The following is a 17,551-nucleotide window of genomic DNA, read 5'->3' as shown; positions in this document are numbered from 1 at the left end:
TGTTAAGCAATGGGAGTGTAGAGCACATATTGAAAACCTAGTTGAACACAAGGAACTTCATCTTCATGTTGAGGAACGCGAGCTTTTAACTCCTGTTCCTGTATCATACAGCTTCCTAAGATCACAGACAGTGGGACACAGAGCTATTGTGCCAACCAGTGTCCAGCTTGCAGGCTTAATTCTGGCAGATACAGGTGAGCCAACTGGTTCCATGCTGAGCACCATCATACCACACAGGTGTGGAATTCACTGGGGCGTGCAATCTGTGTCTACGAGAAACTGTTCCTGGCTTCTCTGCATTGCCTGCAGCACTCCGATGTAGAGTGCTGTGTGAGATGTCACTTATCCTCACTTATCTTGTGGCTGGCTCGTTGAAAAGCAAATGAAAGTGGGCACAGAATGAGTAGCTTGAAGCCCTGCCAACTGCATCCGGCACCCATCTATCGTCAAACCATTCGCATCTACCTCTGAAGCGGCATAACAGCAAACCGGCAAGCTTCCCGGACTCCAGCGCTCCAGCCCCATGGATCTCTGGCTAACCAGCCCTTCGGAGCAAGGGCAAGTCACGTAGAGAGGGTTTGCTCTGAGCTTTGCTGTTCTCGGTGCGTTAAACCGGACAGACCTTTGTGCTGCAGCACAGAGTTGAAAAATAAAAAGGGAAGCTTCAATTAAGAAAAAAAAAAACTAACAGTACTGGAGCTATTTCTGTCCTTGTTAGCCACTGCTAGCAAACTATTATTAAATGGGTTTTGGCTGCTGTAGTGTGTTTGGGGGTTTTCACAGGAGACACTCTGGTGCCTTTTCTGCTCATGCAGGGAAGACAGCCTGGAACACAGCTCTTTTAAGTGTTGTCATGGTTATTAAACAGAACCTACTATGACTAACCAGCAAGGTTGAAGCTCCCTGCCCCCCCCTCCCTCCTCCCTTCCGCCCTCAAATTGTAATACTGGACCTGAACCAAGAAAATAAAAGCTGTGGTTCAAGCTGACTCCGAGTAGGACAGCTATACCTAGCCATCATTTTTCATTTCTCCAGCTCATTCAAAGAAACTCAAAACACCTCCTCTTTTCTTTACAACACAAATGTTGTGGCCGAAATGCGCAGGCTGCTACTTATACCCCATAAATCAAAACTAAACAAGAACACTGCAGGGGAAAATCTAAACTAAAAGCCAGCAGAGACCAAAACTGTCATTCAATTGCTATAAAAGTATTTTTCACCAGTTAGCTAAGAGGAAAGAACTGTGAAGAAGGTGTACTACAATCGATCTCATGTCCTGTGTCTGGGTCTGGGATCAGTGTAGTCAGAGGGTGGAGTGTACTGGTGTTGCTGACAAATCACATGAATTCCGTGTCATTCCACACTACAAGACACTCCTCAAGTCGGCAGGAAATTCTATTTTTATTTACACTCGCTTAGCAACCAAAGTATAACAGAGCAGCATCAGTTTTGGGGGAAAGTGAGCTACGTGCATTGGTACTGTAGATTGCACAGCCTGGAACACAGCTCTTTTAAGTGTTGCACAGAGCCTGATAGACGTTTTTACACAGTGGCATCCATATTATGGTAGAAGCCAGCACCAAAGGGCAGAATAAATAAGTGCAATGTGAAGAGATGTTTACTATAAATCTGAACTCACCTAATACCAGAAAATATTGCATGTTAGCATGCTGTATGTTTCCAAAGACCCCTGATGGAAGATTGTTATGGTGTTTATTTAAATAGTTTATGGAAAGCTGCTTTTATAAACATACTGAAAGAACCTTTTTGACTGCTCTAAAGAGGAAGGAAGGACGACGTGATGTACTTCAGAGAAACAAAAGGAGTTCCAGCTGCACAAAAGAGAAATTACAGAAAAATATGTCTATATACTCAATCCTGCACAGTAGCCAAGGAACAGTCTTCTATATTGAACCAATTTGAAATGTCTCGTCAATCTGCTATATTTATTTTACATCCAATTTCATTTCACATTTGACGCAAGTTTCATTGCCATCTTGCCTCATGCTCAACTTGTTGAGACGTAAAAGATTTTCCAAGCTATAGCCTTCTGTTTGATAAGAATATATACAGTACATCACACGACGTAAACCTGCAGTGCAAATTTCTAATAGTTTCACTCATTGCAGCAATCTGATGTGATGATATAACCATCTGGCTTAAATTTATCAGTTACAATGCTGAGTCTTCACAAGTGTTATGGTAATAAAGAAGGCAGTACTCTAGCGTGGTAGCAGTGTTAAACACCTACTGTACACAGTCCAGGACTTTATACCTTCAAAAGGAACCTACAATTTCTGAAATGCACGATTCTATCTAAAATAATTTTATGGGTAATTATTATATGGGTGTTTTTTAAATTCAGTGTTTTCTCTTTGGGAATTCACCGTACATCACACTTTGAATTTTAAAGTTAACCAATCCCCCTGCCATTCTGGTTTCTGGTTTCGTGAACTCTTTTGTTTTGTGTTGCTCTTACAGCACTGTGACAACACATTCTGCATATACTGTGAATATGCATATATTATACACGGATTCAGAAGCTAATTCCACCAAGTATCACCCTTCAGAAGAATCTTTCCGAAAAATGATCATGATAGAGGAAAACACACAATGCGTAGGCTTAGATTGCTGAATTTAATGTATCAACATGATTTGTCTGATCAGTAAAGATGAGTGTTATGTGAAAGCAATGAACTGTCCAAAATTTTATCCATTATCAGAAAAGAATATGTCATAGCAAGGATTATGGCAAAAAGTAGCCTATGCTGGAGGTTTAGGTTTTAGTAGTTTAGGTTAAGAGGACAAGCAAGACAGAAGGAAACCAGACAGAATCTATGTGAACAAATGTGAGCACATACAAACTCCACACAGACAGTCTGTGGCTGCAGTCGAACCTGACACCATGTTCCAGCTACAAGGCAGGAGAGTCAACTGCCCCCTCACCTTAAGTAAAGATGACATTTTGTTGGGGGGGGGGGGTAATTTTTTTTTTCTGCCCTGCAACTAGTTTCTTTAACTGAGCCACCAAGAAAACAAATACAAGAGGAAAACTTTGAGCACATTCTTTTTTGAAATCTAAGAGGCCAGTATACAGGTAAGATTTTTTATTGAACTTCTCATCAAGTAGAACAAGAAGCATTACTTTGGTAGCACCCCTTGTTGTGGGGTGAATGGCAGTTCTCCTGTGCCCTGTTGTGTGCAACAGAAAGGGCTGTTGTACACTCAGCATTCAGCAACCCTGAGGCAAACGAACACAGCCCTGCTCTTACTCTTGTAATATGATATCCGCTATTAGTGATCACTTGTGCTGCTGACTCAGGGACAGAGAATGTAGGAACTCCTCTGCTCTGGTAGGCAGAGAGAAGCAAATAGTGGAGTCTTGTTCCATAGGGAAGCCACCTTCCTATTGCTCTGGCCATAAGCTGCTGAGCAAACCAAACTGACCAGCTGCATTTCCAAATCAGAAGAGCATACAAACAACATAGGAATTGTTCAAATACTGACAACACCTCAAGTTAAATCCAGTCAAAGCTAACAAGCGAATGGCAAGAAAAATTCAGTGCTTTGTACACTTCCACAAGGGATTCTAAACTGAAGAAATGAGATTTTCCTCCTTGAATGTTTTCTCATCCTTAACCTCCCTTTTTTACGGCATCTATAATAAGCTTTTCCTATTGCCCAAACTGTCATTTATTAATAGAAATGTAATATTAATATGGTAAAGCTCTCATTTGTGTTTGGAACAGCAAACACACTGGCAAACAGGACTATAAAGTCAAAGATCTCAGCATGTCCAGGGTCGACAGTTTTCATAACTAAAGCTTGACTAAGAATCGGTTCTGGATCAATTTTTTTTGTTTCTTTTTTCCAGCTGTGTTTTTAATTTAAATTATCATTCACTGTCTAATATACTGTACTTTATTAATTAGCCTTTAAAAACTAAATGCAAATCTGTGGAACGGTCTGTATGAGTTTCATTTTGGAATTCACTTATCATAGGGTCCTTTAAACAGGAGGCAGGGGGAATGGAAGAGAATTGTATATACTATAGTTCACACCTTAAAGAACCTTTAATACAACTAGGAGACAGGACTCACTTACTCTTTGTAAGGATAAGCACTGGGCTTAGTGCAGCAGTAAACTGCAGGTCAGCTTTGACCACAAGGTTCCCCAGTGCTGTCTCCCCTGAACAGCCCCAGCTATTAAAAGACATGTCTCAATGTACAACAGCAGCCCAGCGTGCAGGGCCGAGTGGCGAGTGGACTCTGTACAGGAACCCCTGCTGCGCGCTCGCTGTCTGTGTGGCTGTGCCGTGTGTGGGCGGACTTGTCCCCCCGTCGCCCCACCCTCCCTGCCGTCAGTAGGCCGTGTTCGAGGCTCCCCCCAACAGGACTTTGCCTTTAAGGCTCATCCAGTAGAAAGGAAGCGAAAGGCTTTGGCCTGCAGCTGTTACTGACGCTTTAGTCCCATCACTCACCACAGCAACAGAAAAAATAAAAGCAGGCGGCTGTGTTCCCACCCACTCTGATTTCTTTGTCCATATTTGCTCCTCTGAAAACACACACAAAGTTTCCAAACCTACAGACTTCTATAAAAATGTGCAACCACACTATTACCATTGTGGATTACAGTATCTTTGAGGCTTTCCCAATAAGTAAGCAAGTAGTCATAGAGAATAATACAAAAAACTACACTCTTCTTGAAGTTATCCAAGAAAACACTGGGGCTTTGCCAGAGTCCCTACCTTACCAAGAAGACATTAGATTTCTACCCCAATGTGAGATGTTCAGTCAGTCCCTCTATTTGTTTTTGTGCAAAAAAATAGCATTGTACACAAGTGACAACAGAAAGCAAATACAACAAATGTTGTGTTTAATACACCACAAATGGCTGCAGCACAGTGAACGTCAGCTGTGAGGGCCAGGCTCAGCATTTAAACCAGAGCATAAATCTCCTTTTCCAAAACATCAGTTTGGATAATCTAAATCAGGATGTGACAGCCTCTTTACTGAGGCAAATTCACACATTCTGAGGTTTTACTGTTCAATTCTACACTCCTAGAAACAAACGTGGCCTTATGTTGATCATAGCTCACATTATAAATGATGCCACTGTTCTGCTGAAGAAATATCAAATTAAGCAACATGAAATGAAAGGAAAGCAATCTCACCAAGAAAGAAGCCAAGACACTTTCATCTGAGCTACTAAAGTTAATAAAGAAGAAACTGCAGGGGTTCAGAAAATCACTCTGTCCCAACCATCTTGATTTTGGTAACATGACCTGTGCAGAAATGTAATACGTATCCTGGCAATGCACCCTGTGATTTAGGGGCAGACACAGACAATGCAAACAGAATGGTTGATGTGCACTGCAAAGGTCCAGCTGAGGTAATGACTAGATACCCCACCCCTGTCAAGCACGACACCACCAATTAAAGTGCCAACTGCTGGGGTGGACTTTGTTTTTCCTTCAAGGTGTTAAAAAGACAAAAGGAAGTTGTAAAAGCAGATTCATAAAGAATAATTATATTCCAGCGGGAATTTCACACGATGGGAAAGGCAGAACCAAAACAAAAAGGAACCAAAAAAGCAGATCTGACACCGTGTAATTTATCGAAACAAACCTGATGATGAAGGAGTGCATTTGCAGGCTGAATGAGAGGCTGATAAGTCTATTGCACTTTGTGTGCTTTAAGCAGCAAAAAAAATGTTTTTGGACAAAACTGAACTCATTAAGAGTTCTAAAACTTAGCAAACATTCCAATATAAATGTAATAGAAGTTGCATGGAGAGTTTCATAAGAGCCTTCTTTGCAGGCCAAAAACATTACTTTGAGCATATTAATGTGAGACTAAAACTTAAACTATTAAATACCTGTCATATATATATACTGGGCTGAAGAACTCATTAGTTAACAGATGCTAACCAGAGCTGGGCAGTTTATGTGGGAAATAGTTAAGAAATATCAGTGCAATTTGTCTAAAATTTGACTAAAGTCAGCACAGTCACAGACAGCACTCTAAACCTGAAAATAAGTTATCCTCTTAGTTTATTATTAGAGAATTCCTTTTTAAAATGGACAGGAGTTTAAATGTATTCCAAAACATTAAGTATCTGATTATTTGGATATGTCAGGAAAAAATGCTTTACTATGTTAGGGAGCACCAGATCACCTCTGTAATAGACGGCAATTATACTAAAATAGGACTTGAAACTGATGAGTCCGGAGCCAGTGTATAACAGTGCTATAATATACAGCCTTATGATAAGGGTGGAGCACAGTGTACTGTACTCCACTGAAATAATTAGGAGGTACGAAGTTCGCCAAACTCAAAAGAATGTGCCCTTTCTTCTTCTTTGCTCTTGCCTATAAAAGCTCTATTTATTAAAGCCAGCGCACATTAACAACAGTGAGACCTACATAAGACCCTCTCTTTAATGTCTGGTTATATGAGGGATGCCAGATGTAAAATTAGACTGTATTACATGGGTACCAATAAAAATGTTCTACAAACTCATCAGTGCCATTACAAGGGGCACCTTCACAAAGTTTTACAAAGGTATAAATTGGTCTACATGATTGGTATCCCTAATTTCTGGTAATCTTTTAGAAGTGTTAATTTACACACATCATAATAATGCAGGTTTTGGGGGATGAAAGAAAACCAATACTTACCCCTCTTCATTTATTTTTATCACTGTAATGTTACTTTTGACCCTTCTTGCTGTCATTCTTCCAGCAGCTCCAGGTACATCCTTGGATTTTAGTAAACAACAAAGATAGCTGGTTCCAATTAACATTTATTTATGCTACTCAATTCCACTCTCTCTCCCCCACACACTACGGCAGTAATTTCACAAGAGTATGATCTGTCCACTGTGGCTGAAAAATGTACTGTACACAGTAGGGAATGCAAGCTGAAGTCATATTCCTCTCGGGGGTGAAATTCAACATCAACACTGTCCTCCTGTGATCCTGAAAATGCAGCTCTGCCAACTCTGGCCTCAAGACTGGTTCTGATTTTCGAGCAGTATAACCAACAGCAGCATTCCAGACCACTTACAAAAGGGAGGCAGAGAAAAAAAACATGTTTTCCTTGTTTTTTTACAGAAAACATAATATATATATATATATTTGGTTCTTGATATCCATTTGTTCTTAATAGTAACAGTTACACATTTTGCATGAGTGCCATTACAAGCACAGTAAGGGCTGTCAGGCCTAGAGTTTCTGTCCCTTAGAGAACCCCATGAGACTCAATACTGTAACTCAAGCATTGAAATATTACTGTTACATGATCTGGGAGCTCATGGGGGTGCATCTTGCACTTACCCCCCATGGAAGATGAGATGTTCACATTACAAACTGTTATCACTGCACTCTCCACACCGGATGTTTTTGAAGCATGTTTTCATTTCTGAAAACATTAATGTTTTAGTGTAACAATTCAGTGCCCAAAAAAGAGATAACTAAGAGCCATCAGATTAGCACTAGAGCTCTAGTCATACAGAAAGGCTTTTTTCCCCTATGTGGGGTGTGTTTATATATTAATTAATAACATTGTATGGGTCATGCTTTACTTGAATGAGGATAAGAACACTGCTTCCTTCATAAGCATTACAAAGCATTATATAGTCCTTATGGTCATTTGTGCAAATGACATAACAGGCACATAATTATTTGGAAGAGTTGATAGTGAGATTGTTTCAGCCAAAAGCTAAGAGCAAAACTCTAGGTAGAGAGAAGGAAGAAAAAAATTATGGAAGACATAATGAAGAACTTGAGAGCTGTTAAAGACTTTCTGCAGATGCAGCTTAGTAACCGTATTCCTGGTAGGTTAATGTGAAATTTTATTTTGCTCTATGTATTGTAGAGGTGTGCTGTGTAGTATTTATTAAGAGGTTATGTCAGTCCCATCCAAGTTTTCAATTTCATTAAACAATGTTTAATTCTTCATTGTGAAACAGTGTACACAAAATGGAGGTGAGAGAGACTATTTATGAAAACAGGCAAAGTAATACACAACAGTCTATAATACCATTGTATCCCACAGCACTCTATATACCAGTGTTGTCTGCTACAGGGCAGGCTGACTTAGCAGCTCTGATTTTACAGCACAACAGAAAAAAAACACACAGAACAGAGTGCCATCCTAGCTGTAAAAACAAAATTTGACACTGGTAATGAAGAACATCATGCACTTGTCTGCATTATGTTTATTATTGCTTCTTATCGTGTACCATTGTACCTTGTGCCACTGCAATTGAAAAAAGGGAGTGATGTGGCTTGTTGTGGGAATATTTTCCTGTGAATCTTGATTGGTTCTCTATCTCTTCTCCTAAAAACCCCCTGTGATGGTCTGTTCAGTCCTCTTTCAATGACAGATTCCAGCACTGCTCACAGTAATGCTCCTTGATATCGGTACCTTTTCTGCTCTGCCATGCTCTGTCACTGGCTGTTTCAGGTTTATACTGACAATAGACACCTAGCTGTTGAAACTAGCCAGCTTCATAATAGCACTGATTGCATTTTTCTGGGTAGACACAACAGGACTGCATCGAAAGACAAATTGACTTGGACATAACTAATACTCACAAGCCTCTTCCAGCTTTGTGTTACAAAATTTATCCTTTAAGAAAGAATGGGATCAGGGTCATTTCTTAAACACTGCACATCATGTATTCCCAACAGGATTGAAAACAATTTAAAAATAATAAAGAAAATTGCCTTAGGTCATGAAAGTATTCGCAATGCCTCAAATGTTTATAGGTCTAGGCCTACAAATATAGGATATGGTGTCATGTATTTGCAAGTAATATTTACTGAATGATACTTGGCTGCAAGCTGTGCTACCACACTGAAGTCACTGGTTGGCCACAGAAACATATTTGAGGCAAACATTAGCAGTTAACTAAAGCAACAAAAGTGACTTGGTATCCCAAAGAGTTGGAACAACAGTCTTGATACAGCGTTTTACAGAAGCATCATTTCTGATGTTATCAGGCTTAATAGGAAATTATCAAGATAGAAGGCTTAGATTATACAAATGAACACCTTTGACGATGCAGTAAATTCCAAAATCCAGTGACTTGTAACAGCGCTAATAAAGAAGGGATCAAATTATTAACAATAAAAGGCAAGTGCTCATGATTCTAGCGTCCTTTCATTTCTTCCAGGACGGAAATGGTTTTCTTGAAGCAGGGTTCAGCTAGACCGCCTTCATTGAGGAACTCAGTTCTGTTGTACTGCCAGTTGCTTTTGTTATCAAACATCTTCAACACAAAATGCTAGTCCACCCCATCTCTGCTTTGAGGTTGACTAATACATGACTTGGTAAGAGGTCTGTCTACGCCAGCTTTCTTAGGCCCTTTATACCCATTTTGTTGCAATTCCAGTCTCAGAGACGACACTTGGTCTTAAAATAACAGCATGCCCTTTCAGTGCTAAATCACATTAAACTTGTAAATCAAGAGACTTCTTAAGCTTTCACTTCTCTCTTTACGTTAAAGGGAAATTTGCTGCCACCCACAGTGATAAAAAGCCCCCAGCACTAAAAATTCACCTAAAGATCCAACATAAGCTCCCTGTATTTGTTTATTTCTATTGGCTGTAGCTTTTGGATAGCTTAACTAAAGTGGCACTAATGATAATGCACAGGAGTTTCAAAGTGTGATGTGTCCAGGATAAAGACATACGTAAGACTGCAACACAGTAAAAGTTGTTTATACAGTACGTACCTTTCATAAAGGAATATGCTGAACAAGTTAAAGTCAGCATGATATATACTATGTTCTGTTTAGGTTTTAAAAGATCTTGACCAACTGGTATATATATATTTCCCCTACTGGAATACTTTATAAAGCTAGGGGAACATCCCCACTTTGAGGATTTACGTAAGTATAGAATTAGTGGAAGAGAGGGCTTGTGAAATCCAGATGAAGGTAAATGGCCTTTTAATGTCTCTTAACTGCAAGCACTGCAGTGTTCACGGAGCTTGGTTCTGTGAATCAGCTGAGACAGCTTATCAAAGTCACTGACAAGCCTTCAGCACCTAAAATCTGGAGTGAGACATGTTGTGCCGCCGTCATCACAATTTCCCATATTGCCGTGCTCCCGTGCTGTGGTTCCCTGGGACTGAACTTGCTTCCTTGATGGCCCAACTCTGCTGCACCTCTTGTCACATGTGACAGACACTCCACGCTCTCTCGTCACGCAGACCTGGCGATCACAACACTGTGACAAAGCACCACGCAAGAACGAAACATGAGAAGAGAACTTTTAGAAATAGCTATCGATTAAACCAAACGGGAATGCAAACCCTCCATAATTAAAATAGTATCTAAAGTTTTGCTTTTATGATAAGTAAAAGCGATGAAATTTGGAACATAATTCACAAAAACCCGCATCAAACTGTTAAATTACAGAGTACAATACCAGCTGGATTCAGCAGAAGAAAGTATTCAGCTGTATAGAAGTTCAAAACTCTCCTAGATAACCTGACAGGATCATGACCTGAAATGTTCTCGACACAAGTGTCTTCAACTGTGTCTGTTGAGTTGACACAGATTTACAATAATTGCATCAGGCATTCCTTGCATTAGCCTTTGAGCTGCAGCCAATGAAAATAAAATGTAATCACAACTGCACTACACTTTTAATTCAAGTGTAACTCAATCACATTCTACTGTGACAATACTGGAGCTGAACTTCCATCAAACAAAAATAACACTTAAAGGAGGTGCATTTGTCTTTTTCTTTGACCGATTGTGGAGGTGTTTAAAGCTGTGGCACAGAAATAAAATGACTTCTTGAACTTCTAGGCTTTAAATATTGAATACAGTAGATGAGGAGGAAAGAGGAACAAGGAACAGATGTATGAAGGGCTCTACAGACTATAACATACATATCTGATGCAATAAGGTGCAAGTTTCCGATTCTGCTGCAGAGATCATCCCCTCAGGACTGTGAATCTTTTTTTACCAGCCTGTAAGGGTCCCCCAGACCAGTATCCTTCTACTTAAAAAAAGTGTTGAGTCTTATTTCAAACTGTTTATATTCCCAAACCACAGTTCAGGTCCCAGCATGAAAGAATACATACCAAATGCTTTGTTCCCCAACTCATTCAGTGTTATGAGCATTCCTGGAACACAGTCACTCCAGAGTGTTAGCTTGTGCCAATACTGTTCTCATATTTTTTAAAAGTGGGTCCATTAAATATGGATATCCTGTAGTGATGGCTGTTGAAATTGCCAGCTGGTGTTGGCTGTTATGGCCTTTCTTCGCCAGTGGCTCTGTTTGAAGACAATGCCACGAAGAAGAAGAATCTGCCCCTCTTGGCACCCCACCACTGCTTTCCATTCAGTGGAAAACTCCAACCCGGGCTGGCTTGCGGGCCGAAAGTCTCATCAGAACGTACAGCTGGAAAGCTGCCCTGTGTCCGTGGAGAAGGGATGTTACTTTACACTGATGCTACAGCGCAACACCGTTAAACGTCTTCAGTGACCACAGTGAGAAATGTAAAGTTCCGTGCGGTCAAGTCATTCGTGACATACAATAGAGACTGAAGACTTAACGTGTCGCCAGACAGTGTCTGTTTTTCTAATGATGTTCTGTGATGCTGTAACAGTGGCGTAATGATTCTGTGTACCCTCCCCTTCAGAAAAAGTGCATGAGTTCAGCTCAGCCTTCCACAGTGATGACAGCTAATCAAGCTGGGAGGCAACACAATCGACAGCAACTGTTACGCCAGTACAGGAGGTCGCAAGTTAGGGATCATGGGTGACACTGGGAACCTGTTAAATGTCATGTACTTTGCCAAAGTGAAACCTACAGTGTTTCCTGTGACTAATACTGCAAAGGATGTTGCTGACATTATGTCTCTGAGTGACATTCCACCCAGCTAACCCTTGCAGTTGTGTCACATGACCTGCTATCAGGCATAAACAACTCACAATGATGAGAGACTGACTCCTACCTCCAAATCACACAGGTCAAGTACATGTGCTTGAGGCTGATTAGTTTAGAAAACTTTAAAAACAACACACTAAGCAAAAAAAAAAAACCAATCATGTTTTCGGTCTTGATAGTTCAGGTATTTCTTCTGCGGATACAGTCAGTTTGCAAAACAGTATTCTTTTCCTTCTGATATTGAACTGATTTCGCACATTCTCTTATCTGGACAATTTCTGCTGAGCTGAATCCTAAACTAAACAAACTAAAATCAGATAAGATGTTACAGTTCTGTGTGCTACAAATATCCTGACAAAGTGTATTTGCGCACTTAAAGGGTTACAAGAATGATAAATTACTACTGTAGGATTTTACATCCAAATGCATGTTTCTCAAAAGACTTTCCCTTGATTCACAATAATAAACATGACTGATAAAGCCACAGAGCAGCTTTAAACACTTGGTGTCACAGGAATGCAATTAAAACTAAAATTCTTCATGGGATGTCCCGGCCTAATAAAGAATTCTGACCTCTGCTGATTCGGCCATTGGTGCGATCTAATAAATCCTTGCAAGATCATATTACACCACATCCACAGACGATTCCAAGTAAATGAAGGAGGATAACTCAAAGGGTCCATGTGGCTGAAGAAGAGGTAAATGGAACATCCCTGTTACTTCTGTAGAAAAAGGACTGAGATACTGTACCGTAGGGCACCAGAAATAAATTAAATGAGTTGGTTGCTCCTTGTTCCAGCTCACTTTGTATGCCATTCTTGATGTTTAGACTACACTAGACTAAATGAGCATTCCGTTTCCAAAGACTCTTCAATCTCATTCCTATTGGCCACAATTCCATCTGGATGTAGAAGTTAAAGTTAATTTTTTATCATGCTTCTTTCTTTGCCAAAGAGCACCGAGGCACGATCATGTACAAGCAGAGCTGCACATTGCCCTGATCCTTGGTTCCACTCTCCTATACAGAGGGCAGGAAGTATTTCTTCGAGGCCACAGGCACTAGCAATAAACATACAAGGAGGCAGAAGTAGTGGGCGTTAAAGCCATAAAGTGAACATATGAAGTGGGCCTTTGTAAGCCAACACAAAACCAAAAGACTGTCTTCTCATCATTCAGCTGTAGTATCTTACAATCAATGCTCGGCTTCAGCATCGCTACACTCTGCTACTAATTAATAGTCTATCATAATGTGCTTGCGCTGTTTTAATTGAATTGACTTGATAATATTCAAGACCGGCAAGTGCTGCACTAAATTAACAAATTTACATATAAAGTGACATCGTTGAGTAATGGAGTTCATTACTTATGAATACATGGTCGTCAAAAGCTGTTCAGGGATCTTTTGCCATTATTCCCATCTGCATGCTCTTCATATTGCATAGAGATACGAGGGAAATCAACAACCCCCCAACCCACCCCCAGATATCCACACAGCAAACACTCTTGAGAAATAAACCAGAATAATTTAGCTTCTACAGAATATGTGCTGCATGCATTTTCACATTTTGTTTAGTGCTGAGAAACTTTCACATCCCTTTCTCAAAAGTGTAGGTCCTGAAACTATGGTTATTAGTTTATTACATAACTTATGCTCCTAAGAAAGCACATTGCAATTAGATCACACACAACGAATGTTTTTTCTAAATTTTGCCAACGATTAATAGTTGTTTCCAAGGCAAAGTAATGAAATGCACAAAGAACTGTGAATGTGGAATCAAAGGCATTATTAGCTTAAAGACGAACTTGTTGATGGATGAAACCCACTCTAGCAGTTCTGTTCGTCTGAAAATGAACAATGCAGCCCATTGATAGCATCACAGTCATTCCCAATGACTTTTTTACCAACTGCAAAAGAATACAATCTTGTTTCCTTAAAAAACTAATCTTGTAAATTGTGCAAAAAAGACAGCAGTTCACACTTCTATTTTTATCAGATCTTCTTCTATAAATGTCTACTGAGAGTAGCACACCAAACATCCCTTTATGACTCAGGACATTTCCTTGTTTCCCTCTCCTTTTACGATAACTGTTCTGAAGGAGAACTTTTGTGTTTGTAGTGCCATGTACTGTAGTTAAACCAGCAAGCCTTTATTGGCCTCTCTCTCATGGAGAGGGCACTGTTACCCAATTATCATCCATTACCCAATCACACCTATGGTATACAGTCTTGTGGCAGACACCAGCAGGCCGCCTTCCCTTATCGCTGTGATCTGATGGTAATGTTGCCACCTGGCACCTACGTGGGGAGAACAGACTATCTACAATAATTCATGGACACTCACAGGAAGGTAAAGCCTCCTACAGACCATGTAACACACAAGTTTAATGATCCTTCCTGGGGTTTGTGTGCAGGTGGATACAGACAAGCTCTGGCACAACATTTTCCTTTGGCTCTGCTATTCTGAACTGTTCAACAGGAGCTGTGTTCAAGGCTGCCAGTATAGTACTGGAGCAGTAAACACCATTCCCTAATCTGGATTAAAATCAAAATTAGAAGTGCTCATCTAATCCTGCATAGTCAGAGGCCAACCATAGGCATTTATTATCGAATAATTCACAGCGCTCCTTAGTGACAAACACTGAAGCCCACCTAATTATGCATTGTGATAGGTTTATGACAGAGTTTTTGGGTGCATCCTTTAGAAATCCCACGTTCACAGCTCCTGTGCTTCCATTTGGGTGACAAGAGGATTGGCCAGATGCTAAGTATTAAACAATGTAAAATGGAAACCAAGACATTTCCAATTTTGTCTTTCTTAAACCTCTGTTTCAGACAGTATGGTTGCCTAATTTTCCTATCTAAATGCAATATTCAGCACATTAGAGCCATGGAAAATGCCATAATCACATGGCATTTGAGTGACTTAATGGAAGTTTCTGAAAGAATATTAATTTGCCTATTTTTTTTTGCATTAGATGTAAATATTGTCTGACACTATAGAGCAACACTGCAACCCTCACCTCGCATCTCGGCACAGCTAGAAAAGAATGGATAGATTATAGAGCACTACATACAGTATAGAAGGATCATTTATTTAGGAGACACCTTCTTCATTCCAGGAAGGTATAGATCAGTACCATCTCACGTGCTACCAGTTTAAAAAAAAAAAACACATTCATTTGTTTTCAAAAGTGTGATTTTTTCTTTATTTGGCATCTGCATAAATTCCACCACTCTTAATGTGCATTACTTGTTTGATAAGAACTAGTACCAGTCATTCTGATCTCAATCTGACTTATATGTTCAGAAACACTGTGACAACAGCATAAATGGAAGGAGTCCATGGGATACACTAAGACAATATCTCAAAGACCTGCGCTTAACTGTGTGGATTGCTTTCTGTTCAAAATTAAAGTAAAGTGCAATTTGAATTAGAAACCACACCACACTGAAGCAGAAAATCTGAAGAAAAATATTAAATATTAGTTCTAATAGCACTGCAGTTTATTACATGATTGAATTTGGAAAAAAAAAAAACATTAATCGGACCCCAGGTCACTTTATCCAGGTTGGAGCATTTTGCACCAATAATTTTTAATAAAAAAGTTTCCTCTTAAGACTTGTGACAAGGCAAAAGTCAGCCTAAAGTGAAAAAGTGACCTTGACCAGAACAAATTACTCTGGGCTCAATTTAGGTGCTATTATCATCTGTAACACCCCATTTGACACATAATGAATAAGGCATTTAGGAAAAATAGAGCCCCAAATTCACTTTTGCCAAACAAGGTGTAAGTAAAGGGTTTTATTCTACCTTCAACCCAACGCTTTTCTGTGTAAGGATGGGGACCCTACAAAGTGAGCATTGCTGTAAAAACTTTAGGAATTAGTCTTCTAACTTTTGTTTTACGCAATGGTTTCAACTTCACGTTTTAAACAATAAAAACATTACATTTGTTTTGTTTTTTTAGATACAAACTGATACAAAACACACAAAAAAAGAAGATTAGCCTGGGGAGCTGTAGGTCCAAATTCATAAAGTTGGCCAGGACACTACTTTTAAAAGTTAATTTTCCTGCCAATTGTTTTTCTTCCAAGAACTAATTATGAGCGTTTTTGTACTTTAAAAGCATTGTACATATAGTGTTAATATAATTCCCTTGGGGATACAGTAACACAAAATGCACTGTGAAAGCACAATCCCGTAATATAGGCCGGGTCGAAACCAGTACAACGCTTAACAATACTATTTCAGAGCTGCGTAAATTCAATTATTTGAACAAAAAGAGATACGTTATCAATTTTACTTCCTAGATATATTTTACAGTCAGGTAAGATCGGTTTACAAAACCCCGAGCAATGCACCGTACATTCAGTTAGCTTAATACAAGGAAATATCACCCGCGCCTTATTTTCAAATTCAGGGCACAAAAGGTCTGTGACTTTGCGTATTGTTCATGTCTCGCATTAACACAGCTTAATCCCTTACGATATAACATGTCTTTAACACCATTCTCTGTAAACATTTCAGTGTGTGAATGCACGTTTCGTGTACTGTTACATGGAAACCACACAAACTCAATGCTTTTACGTATTAAGAAATTTCCTGTGCTAGCATTTGAGGGAAAAAACTGTCCTAACACTATCCAAGCACTTGTGTCCTTAAAAAACGCAGTTATATAATAAAACCCAAAGCAGCTGGGTCATGTCTTATCACAGTAGAAAAGAAAGCAAAAATGTGGACAGACTAGGATGAATCAAAATTGCGTGATTTTAATTCACGTTTTCGCATTTCTACGCAGTTCAACACGCTATACTCCGCGCTACATGTTTAATAAACGCGTCGCTTATTCTCAGTGCGTTCAACCTTACATTAACATTAAGAAGAATTGAGGGTGAAACATTTCAATAATCTTGTTTCAGCTATGGTTTGCGCCCACCGAAAAAAAGTTAACAAATTTTAGTTACACGGTAGCAACTCGCTGAAAACAAATGCCGTCACTTTCTTGAACACAAACAATGAAATAATAAATACAGTAGCGAGCGTCATCTCAAACTACTTGGCCCGTATCGTATCTCAAAGGCCACCGAAGGAGTAAACAGCACTTACCCTTCTTTGAGGAACTGTCCAGTCCAGTAGGCGGCTTCTAAAAACAAAACATTTAAAAGAAGAAATAAATATTTCTGTTAAAAAAATTAAACTATCGATCTCTGGCTTTAAAAGTCGCCTCTCTATCCCATCACTTGTCACTTATTTTAGCGCAGCCGGAGTCAGAAGGATCACTTGCTCATGATTATACAATGTAACAAGTCCAGACAGTCATGGCAAACAGAATCGGCAGTACTGCCTGGCCTCAAGCACAAGACATTTAATTTGATTGACAGGTCGTGCAGTGACTCGGGGGTTGAGTCACCAGAGCACATCCCGCCTACTCGTGAGAAGATGGCAAATTGCGTCGTGAGGTAGTGGAGTCGAGCTCAAAAGGCAAGCCTATCCTAGCCCTGACAGACAGAGACGGCCCTTTCTCTCCATTTCTCCTTTTAAACGCCGATGAAATATGCTCCCTGCAGCACTGTACCGTACTGTATGTACTGTACCTGCGATATCGGTTTCTGCGCTCGCTGCTCGGGTAGAGGGTGGT

At 39.8% G+C, this 17,551-nt stretch overlaps 1 protein-coding gene across 3 annotated transcripts in view; it reads right to left on the bottom strand.

Moving 5' to 3' along the window:
- The window catches only part of sertad2b (SERTA domain containing 2b), a 40,963-nt gene extending 23,669 nt beyond the window's left edge, over positions 1-17,294 (bottom strand). For 2 of the 3 annotated variants that reach the window (XM_088609804.1, XM_088609805.1), the window contains exon 1: positions 17,020-17,294. The gene's annotated coding sequence lies outside the window, so the exon portion shown is untranslated. The remainder of the gene's footprint in view (positions 1-17,019) is intronic. The other variant, XM_088609798.1, reaches the window with a different exon arrangement.
- Between the last annotated feature and the right edge of the window lie 257 nt (positions 17,295-17,551).

This window comes from Lepisosteus platostomus, chromosome 17 (genome assembly GCF_059453375.1).
Source record: "Lepisosteus platostomus isolate fLepPlt1 chromosome 17, fLepPlt1.hap1, whole genome shotgun sequence".
Taxonomy (NCBI): Eukaryota; Metazoa; Chordata; class Actinopteri; order Semionotiformes; family Lepisosteidae; genus Lepisosteus; species Lepisosteus platostomus.
This window is presented reverse-complemented; position numbering and strand designations above follow the sequence as displayed.